General features: G+C 40.5%; 1 pseudogene across 1 annotated transcript; it reads left to right on the forward strand.

Moving 5' to 3' along the window:
* Nucleotides 1–7,927: 7,927 nt before the first annotated feature.
* On the forward strand, nucleotides 7,928–15,199 carry LOC311121312 (NLR family CARD domain-containing protein 3-like; annotated as a pseudogene). Its single transcript, XR_014615937.1, has 5 exons — nucleotides 7,928–9,466; nucleotides 9,729–9,902; nucleotides 11,330–11,447; nucleotides 14,149–14,161; nucleotides 14,673–15,199. The product of XR_014615937.1 is annotated as an NLR family CARD domain-containing protein 3-like (transcript).
* Nucleotides 15,200–19,485: the final 4,286 nt, after the last annotated feature.

A 19,485-nucleotide genomic window follows, 5' to 3' on the forward strand; every position in this document is an offset into this window, starting at 1 on the left:
AGACCTGGCCTCCAAATGTAAGAGCTATCTGCCTCATGTTGAATGCTGTTTTGGAACATTTAAAAGCTGTAGCTAAAGTAGCTGTGTAACTCAGTGATATTGTAGCAGCCTTTTTTTTTTTTTTTTTTTTTTTTCGGGGGGATGGATCAGCTTAATATTGCAGATAGATTGTATCTTCTATCAATGTAATTGTCTGCATCACTTCCAATCCCCCATGTTTATTTTTATTTTTTATATATATATTCCCCTTTATTACTTTTCAACCCCACCATCCTTTCCCTACTTGGAGTAAATTAGTGAACAACAACGCCCAGGCCTCTACTTCCGGTCTATACTTAATATCTACACCTTATGGACAGAGTTAATTTTACAATAATTCTATATCTATATATATATATAAAAATATATTTATTTATTTATTTTTTTTGCTCCTGAACTTCTTCTACTCTCAACCTCTCCGATCATTTTCATGATGTCCATCCGGTTTGCTTCTAAATGCCATATCTTTCTAACTGTGCTCTTTCCCAAAAGCTCCCAACATACAACCTATATACTTATTATGGACACAGTATGCTTACATTATTAGCTATCTTTGTTATTATTTGTTGTTATTTGTTATTAGTCCCATCCTTCAACTCTATTCAATACCTCCCATCTATCTCTTAACACCATCCATATAGGATTTCTATTTGCCATATATATTTCAACCGTACTGTGATGTTTTACAAAAGTTCTGAACCTTTCTATTCTCATTGCTTCTACAGATTGTGAATTAAAAATAAACATTTTTGCTAAAAGTATTATTATATTATTAATTGACTATGACTTTTCAGATCACCCAGTAATGCTATCTGCAAGGTTAGTTCCAGGTAAATATTGCAATCCTTTAGCCATTCCTGGACCTGTGTCCAAAAACAAGCTACAAATGGACAGAACCAAAACAAATGATCTAATGATTCTATCTCTTCACAGCAAAATCTGCAGAGCTGGGAAGATTGTATCCCCCATATAAATAACATTCTATTGGTAGCAAGAATTTTATATAATAATTTCAATTGAAAGATTCTAATTTTTGAATCCGGTGTCGTTTTGCGTGTCAGTTCATAAACACTATGCCATGGGATCGGTACGTCAAAGATCTCTTCCCAACTATTTTGCAATCTATATGGGACTGCTGTCAATCCTTTGGTCCTTAAGTGAAACTGATATACTTTTTTATTTATCACAGTTTTCCTTAACCAATTATGTTCTTTAATGCAAGGCCGACAGACAAGTTCCTTACTTTCTTCCCCTTCAACTTTCCTCTTCCACTTTTGCGGTAAGGCTGCAATTATTTGGTTGTAATTTTGGGTAGAGCAGACATTTCCATATGTTTTTGTTAGCTGCATGTGCGACATAACTCCACCAGTCCTACCGATGATATCATTTACGAAGATTATACCTTTTTTAAACATTCTGTCAAAAAATAAAGGTTTTTTGTCAATTAGTATATTTGAATTTAACCACAATATTTGTTGCATTATTTGTTCTGTCGTTTCTGGAGGATTAAATTGAAATTGCAACCAACTTTCTATGGCTTGTTTTAGAAATAGTGACATTTGGGAGATTATTTCCTTTTCAAATAACTGAAAGTGAGAGGTTGTAATCTGAATAAAGGGAAAAAGGCCTTTCTTGAACAGTGGGTGAGACAATCTTACTAATTTGCTTGAGAACCAGTTCGGATTTAAGTATAACTTTTGGATGACTGAAGATTTTAGTGATAGGTCTAATGCTTTAATATTTAATAATTTCTGTCCTCCGAATTCATATTCATTATATAAATATGCTCTTTTAATTTTGTCTGGCTTGCCGTTCCAAATAAAATTGAATATTTTTTTCTCATATAATTTAAAAAACTGTTTGCTAGGCGTAGGCAAGACCATAAGCAAATAGGTAAACTGGGATAATACTAAAGAGTTAATCAGGGTGATTTTTCCACAAATTGACAGGTATTTTCCTTTCCATGGTAGTAAGATCTTATCTATTTTTGCTAACTTTCTTTTAAAATTTATTGAAGTGAGATCTTTTATTTCCTTTGGGATATGTATTCCGAGTATATCCACATCACCATCAGACCATTTTATTGGTAAACTACATGGTAATGTAAAAATGTTATTTTTTAGTGATCCAATACGTAAAATAGTACATTTGTCATAATTTGGTTTTAATCCAGAGAGGTTAGAAAATGTATCTAGATCCTCTATGAGGCTGTGGAGGGATTCTAGTTGTGGATCTAAAAGAAAACATGAATCATCTGCGTACAATGACACCTTTGTTTTTAAGCCCTGTATTTCTAATCCTCTGATATTATTATTGGATCTGATTTTAATAGCTAACATCTCGATGGCCACAATAAATAGATATGCCGATAGTGGACAACCTTGTTTCACTCCTCTTGACAGTTTGAAACTTTCTGAGAAATAGCCATTATTTACTATTTTACACCTAGGGTTACTATACATGATTTTGACCCATTTTATAAGAGATTCTCCAAAATTGAAATGCTCCAGGCATTTATATATAAATTCTAGTCGAACTTTATCAAATGCCTTTTCGAAGTCTGCTATGAATAGCAGGCCTGGTTTCCCATATTTTCCATAGTGTTCTATTGTTTCCAATACTTGCCTTATATTATCTCCAATGTATCTTCCATGTAAAAAACCTGTCTGATTAGAATGAATAATATCCGACAATACCTTTTTAATTCTATGCGCTATACATTTTGCTAGGATTTTTGCATCACAACACTGAAGTGTAAGGGGCCTCCAATTTTGTAAATGGACTGGATCTTTATATTTTCCACTTGTATCCTGTTTCAGTAATAATGAGATCAGACCTTCTTCTTGAGTGTCAGATAATCTACCATTTACATAGGAGTGGTTAAAACATGCTAATAACGGTCCTCTTAGTATATCAAAAAAGGTTTGGTATACCTCGATTGGTATGCCATCCAACCCTGGAGTTTTCCCGGACTTAAAGTCTTTAATTGCATCCAGAAGTTCCTCCTCTGTAATTTCACCTTCACATGAGTCTTTCTGTGTGGCTGTTAATTTGACATTATCAATAGGAAAAAAATCTCTACAATTAGCTTCAGTTAGAGGAGATGGAGGCGACTGAAAAGAAAACTTATGCTTAAAATACTTTGTTTCTTCCTTCAAAATATCATTAGGTGAATTATGGGTGACTCCGTCAATTGTAACCAGTTTCATTAAGTTCTTTTTGGTAGCATTCCTATGTTGAGGATTAAAAAATAATTTTGTGCATTTTTCCCCATATTCCATCCAGTTTGCTTTATTTTTATAATATATTACACTTGATCTTTCTTGAATAAGTTTTTCCATTTCTTTTTGTTTTTCCTCTAATTTATTCTGAGCCTCTATGTTACAGTTTTTATTGCCATCTATCTGTTCTGTTAGACTTTCTATTTCCTTTCTTAGTATAAAGTCTTTTGACCTAAATTGCTTTTGTTTTCGAGATGAGTACTGAATTGCATGGCCTCTAAAGGCACATTTAAAGGTGTCCCATACAATAAGGGGATTCGCTGTACCTATGTTATGTTGGAAAAAGTCAGTTATAAATTCCTTTGTTCTAATTATAAATTATAAATAAATTATCATCTAATAGGCTTTGATTAAATGTCCAATATCCTCGCCCACGTGGAAATTCAGTCAGAGTAATGTATATGCCTATTATATGATGGTCCGACCGCATTCTGTCCCCTATCAACACTTTTTTTACTTTTGGTGCCAACGAGAATGAGATAAGAAAGAAGTCAAGACGACTAGCTTGATTCAGTCCGCCATGTATATCTCACTAGATCAGCATATTTAAGCCTCCATATATCTACTAGTTCTAATGTATCCATGACATTCACAATTTCCTTAAGAGCATGTGGGTGATTGTTTGTGGTGTGATTTCCTTTTCGGTCCATTGAGCTATTTAAAACAGTATTATAATCCCCCACCGTAATAATATTGTCTTGAGTTGCTTGCAGGCTTGATAATTTATTATATATATTGTCAAAGAATTGTGGATCATCATTATTTGGTCCGTAAAGGTTAATGAGCCATATCTGTTTATGGTCCAATACCATATTTAAAATAATCCATCTACCTTGCGTATCTATTTGGACAATTTGCACATTCGGATCGAAATTACTATTAATTAATATCATCACCCCTTTTGAATTTCTTTGCCCATGGGAGAAGTATATTTCCCCCCCCCCCATTCTTTTTTCCACGCTACTTTGTCTCGAATTGTTGAATGAGTTTCCTGTATACAATAGATATTATATTCCTTCTCTTTGAGCCATGTAAATATTGTTCTTCTTTTGTTATTATCAGCTAAGCCATTACAATTATAACTGGCTATACTTATTTCACCATACACCATAATGAGATACAAGTTTCAAGTCTATTTATCATTATATATGTTTGTAAATTTACCAATAAAAAAATGGCGTAATGATTGAGTGTCCATATAGCTGTACCGTGATATTTGCATTGCTACGGAGTAACCCTTCAATTGTTCTCCACTAATTCCCCCGCTAAAGCCCCTCCCCATCCCAAGTTGAGCCGTCATCCCAGTGATCAGCATCCCCCCCACGTCCCTCCGTATCCCTAAGGCCCCGAGAGGCCAGGACCCATCCATCGAAAACAGCACACAGTGCCACCCACAAAACAGAAGCAGGTTAACCGCCAAAAGCATTTCCAATGCTTTCACCTCTATATATATATATGTATATAACTATTTTTTTATTTTTTATTATGCATATCCTATTTTCCATCATTATCAATTAATATGCGTAATAATGTCGGCAGTTCACGCATAGGATTCTAACATATAACCAGGATTGCCATTGTATTACATTTAATTCATTGACAAGCAATTATTATCCTAGCAAATAATTCCCGCGGTCCATCCCATACCCCCCCCCCCAACACCCCCCCCCCCCCCCCCCCCCCCCCACAACAGATGCCAGACCAGCACACACGCACATACTCACATACTCCAACACACTAAATCCCCCTCCTCCACAATCCACCATAAAATCCAATACTCAACGGCTGTTATATCCCCGGGCCCAACTCGAGAAATAACTTGATCTACGAGTGCACATACAGTTAAAGCTGATTGAGAAAGCATGCAAATTGAGCAGAAATTTATAACAATGTGAGATTTGATTAATCTACTTAATCTATGTCAAGTCCTAGGTGATGGAGATCAGATCCACCCTCTTCACCTGAGACACAAACACTCTGATCCCCTGTTGTAACCATTTTCCCAAGCATCTCCATGCGGTCAGACCTTTGATTATTTTGTGCCACCTGGGCCACAATGATAAACCCCCTCTCTGATTGTCCGAGTGTGACCCCCTCCCCATGGGTTACTGCAGCCAGTGTTGCCAGCACTGCCACTACCTGGGTGGGCGTACCCCACCGGAATCCCCACCGGCTAGGTAAAAGGTCGTCAAGGTTCTCATTAGCAGCTTTGAGAATTTCCTTGTATATTATGCTCTCCCATCAGGGGGCTCTGGCTTTGTAGGACCAACCCTGCCAGGCAGGCTCAGAATCTTGAGGGGGCGGTGCTGCTCAAGTAGGTCTCTGACCGCATTTATTTCTCTATTTAGGCTGCATATTCACATTAGGTCCATAAAATAGATGGGAACTTCTCTTTGGTGTATGGGTTGCTCAGGTGGGTGTCCAGGTTATAGGGTTAGGGATCTTTCCATCATGATAGGACAATGAATAATTAGATTAGATGTATACTATATTTAAAAAGGTATATCCCTCATCTACACAAAATTGAAAGCTCTCTCTCTCACTACCCCTGTTCATAGACCCCCGGTCGGCTCTGGGACATGCAACCATTTCCCCTCTCACTCACTTAACGCCGTACCTTTTCAAACACAAAAATGCACACCACATGGTTGACTGCGGAAGAAATGGGCCGAGTGTGCAAACGCACCCGCATCCCCATCTGCTGCAAGGGGGAAAGGACGCCAGAGAGAACACAGGACCAACCACAACAACCATCCGCCAAAACAACAACCTCCCGCCAAAAAATCCATGTTCTAATTATTTGTATATAAAGATGTATTATTCTGCTTGTTATATCGTTTTATCCATTTATAAAATACTATACTTACTATAAATATTATTTAATATTACAATCCCTATCATTGCTAGTATCAGGTGCTCCAACATTTGACTCCTCCATTACAACTTTTAGAATAGCCATGGAGTAGTCTTTGTGTCTCTGAACATTTGGTTGTCAATATATAATTTATCCACCACTAGTGCAACACGTTTCCCTTTTAATCTGTTTTCCTTGAAGATTGGATACAGAACTTTGCGCCTTTCTACAATCTCCTTCGGGAACTGATCATTCATGCCTATTTTCGTGCCAGCAAGTCTTTTTCCCAGGCTTTTCACTATAGCTTTGTCCTTAAAAAAAGCAAATTTGGCAACGATTGGGCGCTCATATTTCTGTCCTCTTTTTCCGAAACGATGTACACGTTCGAGTTGGATTTTATCGACAGCCTCGAGTGGGATTTGTAGCGCTGTATGCAGGAAGTCCTTCATAATATTCTCTGTTATTTCTCCCTCCTTTTCCTGAATACCCGTAAGTACTAGATTTTCCCTCATCGATCTAGTTTGGATGTCTAGTAAGGCTTCTCTCAGAAGATTGTTCTCCTTTTTTAATTCCCTAACGTCCGTTTCCATTTTAGAGACTGTCACTTTTATTTCTTTGGTTTCTTTCTCCATTACCAGAGCTTTTTCGTCACTCATTTGAAGACTCGCTTTCAACTCTTTTACGTCTTACTGACCAGTTCTAATATGCCCAATTTGTCATTTATCGACTTCAACAGGTCACTTTCCACACTTACCATACCTAGTGGTGAAAAGCATATATCATCTGTATCTGTCGATGAGTCGCGTTTTCTTTTGGGGATCGGCTCTCCACGCTTGTCTTCAGTCATGTTTGGGTGTTGCTTGTTGTAGTAATATTTGTCGATATATTTCTCTAGGCCTTATGATCTTATTTCTGTTATTATCCAGATTGAATTATATTAACTGCGAATATATGAAATGCTAATATTTAGTCTAACTTACTGATTTTGATATTATGTTTTTATCTTGAGGTGTTTTGTACCGATTTCTATTCAATACGCCATCTTGTTTACGCGCCTACTCTGGTCTTGGCACCTCCCCTATTGTAGCAGCCTTAACACAACACCTAGTGACCTCATCAGTAGCAGCAGGGATGTGTTGTGTTGATTAATTGAGAGTGAGAGAGAGAGAGAGAGAGAGAGAGAGAGAGAGAGAGAGAGAGAGAGAGAGAGAGAGAGAGAGAGAGAGAGAGAGAGAGAGAGAGAGAGAGAGAGAGAGAGAGAGAGAGAGAGAGAGAGAGAGAGAGACGAGAGAGAGAGAGAGAGAGAGAGAGAGATAATACCAATAATAATATAATCAGTCACACTAGTCTGTAATGCATTATGAAAACATTTACACATTTATACAGTCAATTAAGCGAAGCAATGATTATAATTAAAAAATGTATAACAGTCCTAGAATACTGTAGGCATTAAAACAGACGTAATATTAATATCCTCTGTGTTATTTCTTCATTCAGATGAGCTTGCTGTGATTTGCCAACGTGAACTCAAATCTATCTAAAGAAGAAGTTTCAATGTGTATTTGAGGGGATCGCTAAACAAGGAAACCCAACACTTCTCAATAAGATCTACACAGAGCTCTACATCACAGAGGGTGGAACAGGAGAGGTCAATAATGAACATGAGCTGAGACAGATTGAGACAACAACCAGGAAACAAGCAAGACCAGAGACTGCAATCAAATGTAACGACATCTTCAAACCCTTAACTGGACAAGACAAACCTATCAGAACTGTATTGACAAAGGGAGTCGCTGGCATTGGAAAAACAGTCTCTGTGCAGAAAGTTCATTCTGGACTGGGCTGAAGGAAAGCAAATCAGGATGTCCAATTTGTATTTTCATTCCCTTTTCGGGAGCTGAATTTGATGAAAATGGAAAAACACACTTTGATTAAACTTCTCAATCACTTCTCAATGGAAACCAAAGAATCAAGAATCTCCAACTACGACAAGTACAAAGTTCTGTTCATCTTTGATGGTCTGGATGAGTGCCGACTGCCCCTAGACTTCCAGAAGAACAAGATCTGTTGTGACGTCACTGAGTCAACCTCAGTGGATGTTCTGCTGACAAATCTCATCAAGGGAAATCTGCTTCCCTCTGCTCTCCTCTGGATAACTACCCGACCTGCAGCAGCCAATAAGATCCCTTCAGGGTGTGTTGACCAGGTGACAGAGGTACGAGGGTTCAATGACCCACAGAAGGAGGAGTACTTCAGGAAGAGATTCAATGATGAGGACCTGGCCAGCAGGAATCCTCTCACACATAAAGACATCAAGGAGCCTCCACATCATGTGCCACATTCCAGTCTTCTGTTGGATTTCTGCAATAGTCCTTGAACACATGTTGAGTACAGACAAGACAGAAGAGATGCCCAAGACTCTGACTGAGATGTTCATACACCTTGTGGAGTTTCATGCCAAACAGAAGAATGAAAAGTACCTTGGGAAAGAAGAGACAGGTCCACACTGGAATAAAGAGAGCATTCTGTCACTGGGAAAACTGGCTTTTCAACAGCTTGTGAATGGCAATCTGATTTTCTATGAAGAAGACCTGAAAGAGGCTGGCATTGATGTCAATGAAGCCTCAGTGTACTCAGGATTGTGCACACAGATATTTAAAGAGGAATGTGTGCTGTACCAGGACAAGGTGTACTGCTTCGTGCATCTGAGCATTCAGGAGTTTCTGGCTGCTGTATATGTGTTCCTCTCATTCATCAACAACAATGAGAATCTAATGGCGGAACAGCAATCAACGTCCAGGAACTTTTCTGTGAGGATCAGACACAAGCGTAAAGTTACTGTCTACAAGAGTGCTGTGGATAAAGCCTTACAAAGTGAGACGGGAAACCTGGACCTTTTCCTCCGCTTCCTTCTGGGCCTCTCACTGGAGTCCAATCAGAAGCACTTACGAGGTCTACTGACAAAGACAAGAAGCAGCTCACAGAGCCATGAAGAAACAGTCAAGTACATCAAGGAGAAGATCAGGGAGAATACCTCTCCAGAGAGGTGCATCAATCTGTTCCACTGTCTTAATGAACTGAATGACCATTCTCTAGTGGAGGAAGTTCAAAGCTACCTGAGATCAGGAAGTCTCTCAGAAGAAGAACTGTCACCTGCACAGTGGTCAGCTCTGGTCTTTGTGTTGTTGACTTCAGAAAAGGAGCTGGATGTGTTTGACCTGAAGAAATACTCCAGATCAGAGGAAGGTCTTCTGAGGCTGCTGCCAGTGGTCAAAGCCTCCAGAGCTGCTCTGTGAGTAAATACAATTATATTTAAGTACTAATTATCAGGAAGAAATATTCAGTTTAGAGAAATATATGTATTATTGAAAAACATATTGAATCTATGCATTGGTGTTCACATTTGTATAACAATATGACCATACAATTCTAGGAGACGGAAGATTAATCTATATGTTGTTTAAGAGAATAAACTAAATGCATCTGCCATTGTCCTTCTACACTACTGGTGTTAAATTAACAGTTTTGTGAAATCATGATGATCTCTTTGTCAGGCTGTCAGGCTGTGGAGTCACAGAGGAAGGCTGTGCTTCTCTGGTCTCAGCTCTGAAGTCAAACCCCTCACACCTGAGAGAGCTGGATCTGAGTAACAATGACCTGAAAGATTCAGGAGTGAAGCTGCTCTCTGCTGGACTGGGGAATCCCCACTGTAAACTGGAGACTCTGAGGTCAGTATTCCTGTAGTTGGTCAACAAGTGATAACTGTTCACCAGATCCACATGTGTTTACCAGGCACACATAGTCCACACCATATTTGTTTGGACAGTGAAGCTTACAGTTTTACATTTGGTGCTATGCTCCAGCATTTTGGATTTGAGATAGAATGTTTCATATTAGGTGACAGTATATAATGTCACCTTTTATTTGAGACTATTTTCATACATATCTGAGTTACTGTTTAGATATGAAAGCACTTTATGTATCTAGTTCTCCCATTTTGAAAAAGTCTTAATAATTTGGACATATTCACTTATATTGTATTAAAGTAGTCATAAGTTTAGTATTTGGTCCAATATTCCTTACCTGCAGTGATGACATCAAGCTTGTGATTCTACAAACTTGTTGAATGCATTTGCAGTTTGTCTTGGTTGTGTTTTGGATGATGTTTTTCCCAAAAGAAACTGAATGGTGAATAATGTCCTGTCATTTTGGAGTCACTTCACTTGTATTGTCAGTAAGAATAGAAGATGTTTCTGAACACTTCTATATTCATGTGGATGCTACCATGATTATGAATAATGATTCATGAATTGTGAATGATGATGAATGAGAAAAATACAGAGGAACAAGGATCATACCTCCTCTGTTATTGGTAATGGTGAGAGGTTAGCATGTTTTGTTGTAGCCTCTGTAACTTTCTCATTCATTGTTATTCATGATTCATTCATTATTTTTCTTAATCATGACATCATCAGGATTAATTTAGTAGTGTTTAGAAACATGTTATCTACTCACTTAGACAGAAAATTACTCCAGTCATCATCCACCATTCAGTTACTATCGGGCAAAACATAACCCAAAACACAACCAAAACAAACTGCAAATGCAACCAATGAGTTTGGGACCAAATACTCAACTTTTGACTACTTTAATACACTAAGTGAATTGGTCAGAATACTTATGACTTCTTCAAATAGGGGGACTAGATACAGAAAGTGCTTTCATTAATAAACGGTGAAACAGATATGTATGAAAATACCCTCAAATAAAAGGTGACATTATATACTGTCACCTCATATGAAACATTTGATCTCAAATCCAAAATGCTGCAATAGAGCCACATTTAAAATGTTAGCTTCACTGTCAAAATAGATATACTGTGGACAATCTAAATCTGATACCTCACTGTCTGTCTTTTGACTGATACTGCTTTTTAAACTGCTCTGGTCAGTCTACTCAAATATTAGTACTTTTATATTTTTCTCTCTACAAGCAATACTTTGATAATTTCTAATAATGATACATTAATTTATGAATAGATATGGCAGGTTTCAGGACACTGATATATCTGAATATGTTGAAAAAATATACTGCCACTCTATTTTCACCACCAAAGAATAGCAGTGTGGTTTTAATATGATTTGACTCTTTGCAGGCTGTCAGGCTGTCTAGTCACAGAGGATGGCTGTGCTTCTCTGGTCTCAGCTCTGAAGTCAAACCCCTCACACCTGAGAGAGCTGGACCTGAGCTACAATCACCCAGGAGACTCAGGAGTCAGACTGCTCTCTGCTGGACTGGAGGATCCACACTGCAGACTGGAGAAACTCAAGTATGTAGAGGGTTTATGTCAATTTTCATATCAGACATGTTGGAGTTATCAGGCTAGTTAAGACAAACATTCTGACCACCACTTGGACTACGTTAAATCAAATCAAATCAAATCAAATTTTATTGGTCACATGCGCCGAATACAACAGGTGCAGACATTACAGTGAAATGCTTACTTACAGCCCTTAACCAACAGTGCATTTATTTTAAACAAAAAAGTAAGAATAAAACAACAACAAAAAAGTGTTGAGAAAAAAAGAGCAGAAGTAAAATAAAGTGACAGTAGGGAGGCTATATATACAATAAAATAAAGTGACAGTAGGGAGGCTATATATACAGGGGGGTACCGTTGCATAGTCAATGTGCGGGGGCACCGGCTAGTTGAGGTAGTTGAGGTAATATGTACATGTGGGTAGAGTTAAAGTGACTATGCATAAATACTTAACAGAGTAGCAGCAGCGTAAAAAGGATGGTTATATAAAGGCTGTGTGTGTTTGTGTGTGTGTGTGTGTGTGTGTGTCCCCGGTGTGTGTGTGTGTGTGTCCTGTGTGTGTGTGTGTGTGTGTGTGTGTGTGTGTGTGTGTGTGTGTGTGTGTGTGTGTGTGTGTGTGTGTGTGTGTCCGGTGTGTGTGTGTGTGTTTCCAGTGTGTGTGGGTGTCCAGTGTGTGTGTGTGTGTGTGTGCATGTGTGTGTGTGTGTGTCCGGTGTGTGTGTGTGTGTCCGGTGTGTGTGTGTGTGTGTCCAGTGTGTGTGTGTGCACGTGTATCAGTACACACACTGGACACACACACACACACTGGACACACATACACACTGGACACACACACACACACTGGACACACACACACACACACACACACACACTGTAAACACACACACTGGACACATATACAAAAAAGACACACACACACACAAAGGACGCACACACACACACACACACACACACACTGGACAAACACACACACTGGACACACACACACACTCACACTAGACACACACACACACTGGACAAACACACACACACACACTGGACAAACACACACACTGGACACACACACACACTCACACTAGACACACACACACACTGGACAAACACACACACACACACACTGGACACACACACGCACACACACAGACACTGGACACACACACACACACACACACACACACACACACACACACACACACACACACACACTGGACACACACCGGACACACACACAAACACAAACACACACTGGACACACACACAAACACACACACACTGGACACACACTGGACACACACAAACACACAGACTTACTCACACTGGACACACACACACACAAACACACACACACACACACACACACACACACACACACACTGTAAACACACACACTGGACACATACACACAAATGACACACACACACACACAACCACACACTGGACACACACACAAACACACACACACTGGACACACACTGGACACACACAAACACACAGACGTACTCACACTGGACACACACACACACACACACTGGACACACACATACACTAGACACACACACACACACACACACACACACACACACTAGACATACACACACACTGGACACACACACAATGGACACACATACACACACTGGACAAACACACACACTGGACACACACACACACACTGGAAACACACACACTGGGGAAACACACACACTGGACAAACACACACACACACTGGACAAACACACACACACACACACACACACACACAGGACACACACACACACACTGGACACACACACACACACACACTGGACACACAAACACACACACTTGACAGACACACACACACACACACACTGGACACACACACACACACACACACACTGGACACACACACACTGGACACACACACACACACACACTGGACACACACACACACACACACACTCACTGGACGCACACAAACAGTGGACACACACACACTAGACACACACACTAGACATACACACACACTGGACACACACACACAATGGACACACATACACACACTGGACAAACACACACACACACACACTGGACACACACACACGCTGGACACACACACACACTGGACACACACACACACTGTACAAACACACACACACACACACACACACACACACACACACACACACACACACTGGACACACACACACACACACACTGGACACACACACACTGGACACACACACTGGACAAACACACACACACTGGACAGACACACACACACACACACACACACTGGACACACACACACACGCACACACACACACACACACACACACACACACACACACACACACACACACACTGGAAACACACACACTGGACACACACACACACACACACACTGGACACACACACACACACTCACTGGACACACAAACAGTGGACACACACACACCCACACACTTGGACAAATGTATATACTGACTGTGTGTGTGTGTGTGTGTGTGTGTGTGTGTGTGTGTGTGTGTGTGTGTGTGTGTGTGTGTGTGTGTGTGTGTGTGTGTGTGTGTGTGTGTGTGTGTGTGTGTTGAGTTAAGGTGTATCCCTCAATGACTGTCTGTTCTTCTGCTTACCGCTACAGTGTGGAACATGGTGGAGAGAACACAATGAAACCTGGACTTAGAAAATGTGAGTGTTGACTGCTGTGAAGAATATGACTAAGAATAAGTCTTAATTCAAGTGAAGTCAAAGTCAAAGACCACCATCATTACTTACTTGGTCATATTAAATATCAGCTGTAGTTCTACAGAAGCACAAATCAGGGACACCAAAGTTTACAAAGAGTTGCTTTGACAATGTGTGTGTGTGTGTGCGTTGCGTGTTCGTGTTACTTTAGAAATGTGTGTGTGTGTTCATGCATGCATACAGGTTTGTGTGTGTGTTCCGGGTGTGTGTGTGTGTGTTCAGGATGTGTGTTTGTGTTTGTTCAGGATGTGTGTATGTGTGTAATTAATGGGAATATGTGTGTTTTATATTACCATACAGTATAACATATGATCATTCACCAAGTCTCAAGTTACCTTAACTTCTCCTTTTGATACCTAGAAACATCTACATTAAATGAATTAGTGAAAAGTGAGTTAACATTCTAATGTGAATGATGATGATTTCTAATATTGTGTCTGGTTTCATCCATCAGATGTCTGTGATCTCACACTGGACCCAAACACAGTAAACAGACTCCTCTCTCTGTCTGAGGAGAACAGAAAGGTGACAGGTAGGAGAGAGAAGCAGCCGTATCCTGATCACCCAGAGAGATTTGAGGACTGTGGACAGGTGCTGTGTAGAGAGGGTCTGACTGGGCGCTGTTACTGGGAGGTAGAGTGGAGTGGGAGAGGGGCTGATATAGGAGTGGCATATAAAGGAATCAGCAGGAGAGGAGGGGGTATTGACTGTTGTCTTGGACACAATGACAAGTCCTGGAGTCTGATCTGCTCTGACAACAGTTACTCTGCCAGGCACAATAATAAGTCCACTCCCATAGACGTCCCCTCCTCCAGCTCCCACAGAGTAGGAGTGTATCTGGACTGGCCAGCCGGCACTCTGTCCTTCTACAGAGTCTCCTCTGACACACTGACCCACCTGTACACATTCCACTCCACATTCACTGAGTCCCTCTATCCAGGGTTTTGGGTTCATGATGTTGACTCCTCAGTGTCCCTGTAAATAATAACCATGGTAACACTGACACACACACACACACAGGACACACACAAACACACACACTGGACACACACACACACACACACACAAGTGCTTTGAGAGATTAGTCAAGGATCATATCACCTCTAACTTACCTGTCACCCTAGGCCCACTTCAATTTGCTTACCGCCCCAATAGATCCACAGACGATGCAATCGCCATCACACTGCACACTGCCCTATCCCATCTGGACAAGAGGAATACCTATGTAAGAATGCTGTTCATTGACTATAGCTCAGCTTTCAACACCATAGTACCCTCCAAGCTCATCATTAAGCTCGAGGCCCTGGGTCTGAACCCCGTCCTGTGCAACTGGGTCCTGGACTTCCTGATGGGCCGCCCCCAGGTGGTGAAGGTAGGAAACAACATCTCCACTTCGCTGATCCTCAACACCCCACAAGGGTGCGTGTTCAGCCCCCTCCTGTACTCCCTGTTCACCAATGACAGCGTGGCCAAGCACGCCTCCAACTCAATCATCAAGTTTGCAGACGACACAACAGTAGTAGGCTTGATTACCAACAATGACGAAACCGCCTACAGGGAGGAGGTGAGGGCTCTGGGAGTGTGGTGCCAGGAAAATAACCTCTCACTTCAACAAAACAAAGGAGATGATCGTGGACTTCAGGAAACCGCAGAGGGTGCATCCCCATATCCACATCGACGGGACAGCACTGGAGAAGGTGGAAAGTTTCAAGTTCCTCTGCGTACATATCACTGACAAACTGAAATGGTCCACTCACACAGACAGTGTGGTGAAGAAGGCTCAACATCGCCTCTTCAACCTCAGGAGGCTAAAGAAATTTGGCTTGGCACCTAAAACCCTCACAAACTTTTACAGATGCACAATTGAGAGCATCCTGTCGGGATTGAGAGCATCCTACGGCAACTGCACCACCCACAACCGCAGGGCTCTCCAGAGGGTGGTGCGGTCTGCCGAACGCACCAGGGGCAAACTACCCGCCCTCCAGGATACCTAGAGCACCCGATGTCACAGGAGATCATTAAAAGACATCAACCACCCGAGCCACTGCCTGTTCACCCCGCTATCATCCAGAAGGCGAGGTCAGTACAGGTGCATTAAAGCTGGGACCAAGAGAATGAAAAACAGCTTCTATCTCAAGGTCATCAGACTGTTAAATAGCCATCACTAGCACATTAGAGGCTGCTGCTGCCAATTGAAATCACTGGCCACTTTAAGAAATGGAACACTAGTCACTTTAATAATGTTTACATATCTTGCACTACTCAACTCATATGTATATACTGCATTCTATAATATACTACTGTATCTTAGTCCATGCCGCTCTGTCATTGCTCATCCATATATGTATATATTCTTAAATTCCATTCCTTACTAGTTTTGTGTGTATTGGGTATATGTTGTGAAATTGTTAGATATTACTTGTTAGATATTACTGCACTGTCGGAGCTAGAAGCACAAGCATTTCGCTACACCCGCTATAACATCTGCTAAACACGTGTATGTGACAAATAACATTTGATTTGATTTGATACACACACACACACACACACAATGGACACACACACTGGACACACACATACACACACTGGACACACACACACACACGAGATACACACACACACACACAGGACACACACTGCACACACACACACACACTGGATACACACACACACACACAAACACTGGACACACACACACTGGCTACACACACACACACACACACAGGACACACACTGCACACACACACTGGATACACACACACACACACACACACAAACACAAACACTGGACACACACACACTGGATACACACACACACACACTGGACACACACACACACACACACACTTGACACACACACACTGGACACATACACACACACACACTGGACACACACACACTGGACACATACACACACACACTGGACACACACACACACACACACACATTGGACACACACACACTGGACACACACACACACACACACAAACTGGACACACACACAAAGGACACACACACTGGACACACACACACACTGGACAAACACACACAGGACACACACACACACACACTGGACACACACACACTGGACACATTTCTATGTGTAGGATTTTGATGAAAGGAAATCCCATATAGCCTACTGGACAGGACTTTGATATGGCATCTTCTGTTTGGGTGTCTCAGGTCAGGTCTGAGCCATGATCAGAATGTGTCTCTGTGTCTATTTCCAGCCCTGCCATTTCTACCTGTCCTGATCTAGTGTTTCACCCCTGACCTCCTCACACCGTCTCACTGTCCATGTCTGCTTTTAGCTCCCACCTCTACTTCACTGTGTCATAATGGACCTTATGCTTGTTATGTCACCTCTGTAACCAGTTATCAAACATACTGACCTTTCTGACCCTATCCCATGGCCCTACTTTCTACAACTGAACATTTAAATTCCTCTATGAGTTTTGTTTTGTGTCCATTTACTTATGTATGTATTTGTTGTATATTGGGGTTGTGCTGCAGAGCATCATGGGGGTTTGTATGTGTTGAGATGATCACGTTCCAGATAAATGGTTGAACTGATTCCTGTCTCCCGTCTCATCATTATTGAACTGTTGTACAGACGTGGTTATGAAACCCACGAGACATAACAAAAGATTGGTGATGAGTAAGTCTGAATCTACAGGAACTATTCTGTCTGGAAGAAGTGGGTTTTTACAACTGTTTAAAACTGTTATTTTCTGTGGTCCAGTCTAGGCTAATATTAGCACAGTGTATTGCTAGCAGAGGCAAGTGCATAGTCCAGCTAGCTAAAAAAGAGAGTTAACCAGTGGTTTAAAGTACTTAAGTAAAAATACTTTAAAGTACTACTTAAGTATTTTTTTGGGGTATCTGTACTTGACTTTACTATTTATATTTTTGACTACTTTTACTTTTACTTCACTACATTCCTAAAGAAAATAATGTACTTTTTACTCCATACATTTTCCCTGACACCCAAAAGTACTCGTTACATTTTGAATGCTTAGCAGGACAGAAAATGGTCCAATTCACGCACTTATCAAGAGAACATCCCTACTGCCTCTGATCTGGCAGACTCACTAAACACAAATGCTTTGTTTGTAAATTGTCTGAGTGTTGGAGTGTGCCTCTGGCTGAACGTACATTTTAAAAACAAGAAAATTGTCTGGTTTTGCTTTATGTAAGGAATTTGAAATGATTTATACTTGTACTTTTACTTTTGATACTTTAGTATATTTTAGCAATTACATTTACTTTTGATACTTAAGTATATTTAAAACCAAATACTTTTGGACTTTTACTCAAGTAGTATTTTACTGGGTGACTTTCACTTTTAGTTGAGTCATTTTCTGTTAAGGTATCTTTACTTTTACTCAAGTATGACAATTGGGTACTTTTTCCACCACTGGAGTTAAAAATCGTCGGACGGCAGAAAAGGACTCGAGACGGACATCGGAGTGGGAAAACAACGTGATTAAAGGAAAGGACATTTATTCAACTGTGAAGACAAACCTTTTAATTAAATCTGCTAAATGAGCGAACTTAGGAGGAAACGTCAGTGAGTGAAGTGAATGAAGATCACATGACTGAGGAAAATATTGCTTGGGTTGAGAACAATATTGAAGTGAGTGACAATCAGGAGCTTATTGAGAAATGAACAATTATTGGAATTGTTGGAAACATTGGACAATTTGATCAAAGTATTGAGCAGTAGAGCTCATATACAGAACGGTTTGAATATTTTGTTCTTGTAAATGACATGGATGAGGACAACATTGTGCCTCCATGTTTTAGTGTAATGGGGCCAAAGACATTTAATTTACTAGGCATCCTGCTACAGCCAGACAGAACAGGTAATAAGACGTATGGGGATATTGTGGAGATACTTAAAGGACATTTTTCACCAGAACCACTAGTTACTAAGCCTTTGTAAAAGCCTTTGTAAAGGCGTAATAAACACCTGCCGCGCTCTGGGCGTGAATCTACACCTTTTTCTCCCTGAGTATTCATTACAGTACCCTAATGTTAAGTGTCATAAATGTATAGTTATTAGGAGCATCTTTAAAGATAATAAGAAAGAGGGAAAAAGATAGAAACTAAATGAAATGATGAAAGTATAAAATAGTAACCATCTGGTGAGCTAATACCCTGACCCTACCACAAACCCACCAACCCCCTCCCCAACTGAGGGAGTTAATAAACCATACCCTTAGACGCTAGTCTTTAAGCTAGATGTACCTGCTATGCATAGCATC

This window comes from Coregonus lavaretus (genome assembly GCF_964263955.1).
Source record: "Coregonus lavaretus genome assembly, contig: HAP1_SCAFFOLD_1040, whole genome shotgun sequence".
Classification (NCBI taxonomy): Eukaryota; Metazoa; Chordata; class Actinopteri; order Salmoniformes; family Salmonidae; genus Coregonus; species Coregonus lavaretus.